The 6,203-nt window shown below is 47.3% G+C and overlaps 1 non-coding gene across 1 annotated transcript; it reads left to right on the top strand.

Moving 5' to 3' along the window:
• Nucleotides 1–5,651: 5,651 nt before the first annotated feature.
• trnam-cau (transfer RNA methionine (anticodon CAU)) lies at nt 5,652–5,723 on the top strand. The gene has a single exon. It is a non-coding gene; the product is annotated as a tRNA-Met (tRNA).
• Nucleotides 5,724–6,203: the final 480 nt, after the last annotated feature.

Raw genomic sequence — 6,203 nt, 5'->3', positions numbered from 1 at the left:
CTCTCCCTCCACGGATTCAGCGTTTCCGGATGCGCCTCATGCGCTATTCTTACTCCATTTCTCATGTGCCAGGAAAGTGTCTGTGGACAGCTGATACGCTGTCGCGTGCTCCTGTGAAAATGGGGGAAACGCCTGACGAAAAGGAGTTGTTTGAGAATACAAACATCTATGTGGACATGATAATAGAGAACCTGCCGGCAAGCACTGCCTACCTGGATGAGTTGAGAGCGGAGCTAAAAAGGGACAGTGTGTGCGCACGGGTAATGCAGCTGTGTCAGGAAGGATGGCCAACGATAGCAACAGTGAACCGGCACTCAGGCTGCACTGGGCAGAACAAGCATTGCTCACGGTAAATGACGGACTGTTACTCAAAGGGGACAGATTAGTCATACCTTCAACTATGAGGAACGACGTGCTGACCAGACTACATGAAGGTCACCAGGGAGCGGTGAAGTGTAGAGAGCGTGCACGACGGTCAGTGTGGTGGCCTGGACTAAGTCAGCAGCTGAACGAATTGGTCCTCAACTGCCGGACATGCAGCAAAGAGAGACAGAACCACACAGAGCCGCTGATGCCATCACAATACCCAGGCCGACCATGGCAAAAGCTGGGAGTTGACTTGTTCATGCTGGGAAGCAAGAACTACCTGCTGGTAGTGGATTATGCATCGAGATACGTGGAAATCGCTCCACTCAGCCCCACCAAGTCGACAGATGTAATCCACCACCTCAAATCAATGTTTGCACGTCACGGCATTCCGGAGACATTGGTCACAGACAATGGGCCTCAGTTTGCCGGAACCGCCTTTGCTGCGTTTGCAAAGTCATATGGTTTCCGCCATGTCACAAGCAGCCCGAGATATCCTCAGAGTAACGGGGAGGCCGAACGTGCAGTCAAGACAGTGAAGGGTCTCCTGAAGAAAGCGGCGGATCCCTACCTCGCTTTACTTGCATATAGAGCGACCCCACTGCAAAACGGGTACAGCCCAGCCCAACTCCTTATGGGGAGAAGGCTTCGGACTACGGTACCAATATTTCCAGCCCTGCTGAATCCTGCTTTTCCCGACAATGAAGTGGTTGCATGGAAGGAAAAGGAGAAGAGAATCAGAGATGCACAACGGTACAACCTGCGGCATCGTGCACGGAGTCTCGACAGGCTCTTTCCCGGACAAGAAGTGTAGGTCACGGATCAAGGCGAAGCTGGAGCTGTGATCGGCAGACACACCGCCCCCCGCTCTTACATCGTGGAGGGACCTCACGGGACGGTCAGGCGAAACCGTCGCCATCTAATTGCCATGAAACCCTTGCCGGACCAGAGTGGGGGTGGTATGAAAGAGCAACTCCCGGGTTGCATTCCAGAGCAGAGCTCAGCAGAACCACCAAAGGAGAACATTCCAGAGCAGAGCTCAGCCGAGCCACCAAAAGAGAACATTCCAGAACTGCCATCCACTCCCAGAACCAGGTTTTGGAGAAGAGTGGTGAGACCAGATAGGTTGAACTATAAGAGAAAAAAGAGAGTTTCTAAAGAAAAATGTTTCACTAAGACAATGTGTTTACATGTACTTATGTTGAATTAATTTAGTTCAGATAGGAACAGACCTTCCAGCTAAAGAGACAGAATAATCCTCTAAGGTCTGGTGAATCAACCGCAGTCTACCGATTGATTCTAGAAAGGGGAGATGTGATGTTATTGCAATGTGCCTTTAAGACTACACAGGTCTATTGGTAGAGGGGTCATCAGAGGGCGACAGAGAAAGGGAGGAGCCCGGCGGAGCAGATGTGCGGTTGAAGAAAACACTCGCGTAAAAGCACAGTCGGACTCACTGTATCTTTTTAAAGAACACAACAGAGAGTGTGTTTAGATCCGAGGGATCTGAACAAGGGGCTTAAAAGAAGTCATTACCCAATGACGACGATCGAAGATGTCCTCACCGACCTGAATGATGCCAAGGTCTTTAGCACGTTTGATGCCAAGAATGGGTTTTGACATGTGGAACTGGATGATGAGAGTTCTCAGCTTACGACATTTCACACACCATATGGTAGATATAGGTGGAGACGCATGCCGTTTGGTCTGTCCACGGCCCCTGAGGAGTTCCAGCGACGACAGAACCAAGTGCTGGAGGGCCTGGAAGGAGTGAGGTCCGTTGCTGATGACATCCTAGTGTTTGGGAAAGGAAAAACGGCAGAGGAAGCAGAAAGAGACCATGACAGGAAGGTTAAAGCTCTGATGGAGAGATGTCGTGACCGTCACCTGAAGCTGAACATAGAGAAGGCAAAGCTGAAGGTGAAGGAATTCACTTTCATAGGACATAGAGTCTCTGCTGCAGGACTGAAACCAGATCCAGGGAAGGTAGAAACCGTGCTACATATGCCTAACCCAAATGATGTCCAAGGAGTTCAGCGATTTATTGGCTTTGTTAACTACTTGAGCAAATTCCTTCCTGGATTAAGTGACCTATGTGAACCGCTGCGCAAGCTGACACAGAAGGATATAGTTTGGTGGTGGGCACAGGTGCATGACAGGGCGGTGATGGACATAAAGAAGCTAGTAACTGCCGAGCCAGTACTCAGATACTATGATCCATCCAAGGAGCTGACAGTACAGGCCGACACGTCAGAAACTGGACGGTGCGGCGCTGATGCAGGAAGGCCATTCAGTTGCCTATGCCAGCAGGGCCCTGACGGATGCAGAGACCAGATATGCACAAATAGAAAAAGAATTGCTGGCAGTGATGTTTGGTCTAGAGAGGTTCCATGTGTACACATATGGAAGGCCAGTGAATGTGCAGTCAGACCATAAGCCACTGGAGATAATCGCCACAAAACCACTTCATCGGGCACCAAAGAGATTGCAGAGGATGCTGGTGAGGATGCAGACCTATGATGTGACAATAAGATACAGACCAGGGAAGGAGATGCAGCTTGCAGACACGCTGAGCAGAGCATATATTCAGACTGGCAAGACTGACTAGACCATGAGAGAACTGGAGACTGCAAACCTGGCAAGGCACATCCCAATAGCACAGCCTCTGCTAAATGGCATAAGGGATGCAACAGGAGAAGATGAGACTATGCAGAAACTGCAAGAGGTGATTAAACGAGGCTGGCCAGAGAACAAGAAGGTTGTTGACCCAGAGTTCATCTCCTATGTGAGGGACGAGCTGAGTGTTGGAGATGGTCTCATATTTAGGGGAAAGAGAGTAATCATCCCTAAAGCCAGGAGACGCGACATGCTCACAAGAGGACATGATTCCCACATTGGTGTGAATGGCTGTTTAAGAAGGACAAGAGAATGTCTGCACTGGCCCGGAATGAGTGCAGAAATCAAGGACTTCATACAAAAATGTGAGACATGTCAAGCTCAAGGGAAAGAGCAACCAAAAGAAACGCTGCATTCCCATGAAATTCCAGAGAGACCATGGGCGAAGGTGGGTGCAGATTTGTTCCACTTGGATGGAAGGAACTATTTGATCACTGTGGACTATTTCTCAGGATATTGGGAAATAGACTATCTAGAGAAAACACTGGCAGTGAATGTCATCCATAAAATGAAAGGCCAGTTCGCAAGATATGGAATACCAGATCAGCTCATCACAGATAATGGGCCACAGTTCACAGCTGAGGAGTTCAAGAGTTTTACCAAGAAGTGGCAGTTTGAACATACGAGCACATCACCCTATTATCCACAGAGTAATGGAAAGGCGGAGAGCAGTGTGAAAGTTGCGAAGTCATTGCTGGGGAAAGCTAAGGCTGCCGGAGCTGACCTTACCTGAGCCTGCCAGCTTTTCGCAACACACCAACACCTGGCATGAGTAGCAGTCCAGTTCAAAGATTGATGAACAGACGTACCAGGACCATTCTACCGACTACTCAGAGGCTGCTCAAACCTGAAATTCCGAAAAAAGTAAGAGATGAGTTGAGAGCAGCTAGAGACAGACAAGCAGACTACTACAACAGAGGATCTCAAGATCTGATTCCCCTGAAAGCTGGCGATCCAGTTCGAGTGAAGCCGACCGATAATCGACATCAGTCATGGAGGAAGGCTGTGGTTGTAGGCCGTGTTGCGCAACCCAGATCTTATGAAGTCAGAACCGAGGAGGGCGTCATCTATCGTCGGAATCGGCGCCATCTGAGGAAGACCAACGAGCCATTTCATCGCGTTGATGTTGACCTAGATGACCTGGTGACGTTGCCTGAACCGGAGCGATAAAATCGACCTATGAGCCGACCACCGGTCCCCAGGGAGCATCAAACCCTGACAACAAGATCTGGTAGATGCGTTCGAAAACCACGCTATCTGCAGGATTATGTGCCCACATAAGGACAGGGCCTGTACATGTAGTTGAATATAGATGTAAAGGATATTAGGTTATGTTTAAAAAGTTAATGTTATATTTTTGGTTATAGTTTGATATGCATTGTTTTATGTAGAAGTAGTGGTAATGGCTAATAAAACTGAATAAATAAAAAGGGAAAGGGAATGAGGAACCAGACATGTGTTGTTCAAAGTTTAGATAATTCAGAGCACTGAACTGTCGCAGATCCAAGGCAGGAACATTTGCAAGCTACTAAGAAAATGGATTGTCAAAGGCATGTTGGAAAGTGGACTGTTGGAGACATGTTGGACTCAGTGAAATAAGATGCCATGGAAGAATTTAATTTATGGCTATACATGTAAAGTTCCTGTACATATCTGTTTTGTAAATAAAGGGGGATGTTATGGGAATAGCGCACCCAGTGTTGCAGTACCGGGGATATATTACCCATGAGGCTGTAGCGAGTGTGATCCTGAATTAAAATGGCTGAACCCAAGACTCGAGTGTAAAGCCTCTGTTAATTAGTTGTGTAGCTGTACTGTAGCAGGTTACAGAAAGGAAACACACTGACAAAACAGGGACGATCAGCCATGAATGATCACAAAGAATGGCGGTGCTGGCTCGAAGGGCCGAATGGCCTCCTCCTGTACCTATTTTCTATGTCTATGTCTATGTAAAGAGAAAGAATGTGGGAGAGAGACAGAGCAAGATAAACAAAATATTCAGCAGCAGGAATGGGGTCAATGAGATGATTTAAAACACGTTCATTGCGAAAACCTCGGGAACGGAGCATCGGACTGGGACAGACAGCACAGGCACAACAACCGGGTGGGTAGAGATTAAGAAATCAATGCACATAGAGAGGAGGAGAATATCAGAAGGTCGAAGTGGGGAAATGTGGAAAGAAAGCAAAGACTATAAAATAAACTGTATGAAGTGAGAAATGAAAAGGCACACTCAGTAAAATGGAGCACACTCAGTAAAAGGGAACACACTCAGTAAAATGGTGCACACTCAGTAAAAGGGAACACACTCAGTAAAAGGTAGTACACTCAGTAAAAGGGAGTACTCAGTAAAAGGTAGTACACTCAGTTACTGAGCGTGCTCCCTTTTACTGAGTGTGCCTTTTCATTTCTCACTTCATACAGTTTATTTTATAGTCTTTGCTTTCTTTCCACATTTCCCCACTTCGACCTTCTGATATTCTCCTCCTCTCTATGTGCATTGATTTCTTAATCTCTACCCACCCGTCTTCCAGTAAAATGGTGTACACTCAGTAAAAGGGAGCACACTCAGTAAAAGGGAGCGTGCACGCAAACAATGCTTCTGTGAGAGCAGAGTGGCGCAGCGGAAGCGTGCTGGGCCCATAACCCAGAGGTCGATGGATCGAAACCATCCTCTGCTATTCTTTCAGTGATATTTTTGAAAAAATACCGTCAGCTCACATGTTCACACAACATAAAGCATAGCACAAAAAGTAAGGAAATTTGTGTTTGGTAGATTATTTCTTTGTTGTAACAATGCTTCTTGGCAATAAATCTTATACCGTTGGAAAGCCTGTTTATTTCCCTTTTAAATGGTGCCACATTTGTAAGGAACATGCATTTGTGGGATAAGCAGCAGAGCTGAGTATATTGGTTGCGCCCATTAAAAATTTGCCAAATCTTCTCTGCCAATGCCAAACAGCTTATTCTGCTGTTGCTATTGACTATTGTTTTGAGCTTCTGGTACCCCCAGGTGCTGACAATCAGGTGCCCGATTGGCACCTGATTGGCAGCATCTGTGAGCATTGGCCCTGCTAAAGTGGTCAGTAGGTGTCTGCTCCAAGAATCGACATGCCACGTTTGGCTGATCTGGATAGGGCCCGTGCGATAGGGCAACTTCA

Source organism: Rhinoraja longicauda, chromosome 35 (assembly GCF_053455715.1).
Source record: "Rhinoraja longicauda isolate Sanriku21f chromosome 35, sRhiLon1.1, whole genome shotgun sequence".
Lineage (NCBI taxonomy): Eukaryota > Metazoa > Chordata > Chondrichthyes > Rajiformes > Arhynchobatidae > Rhinoraja > Rhinoraja longicauda.
This window is presented reverse-complemented; position numbering and strand designations above follow the sequence as displayed.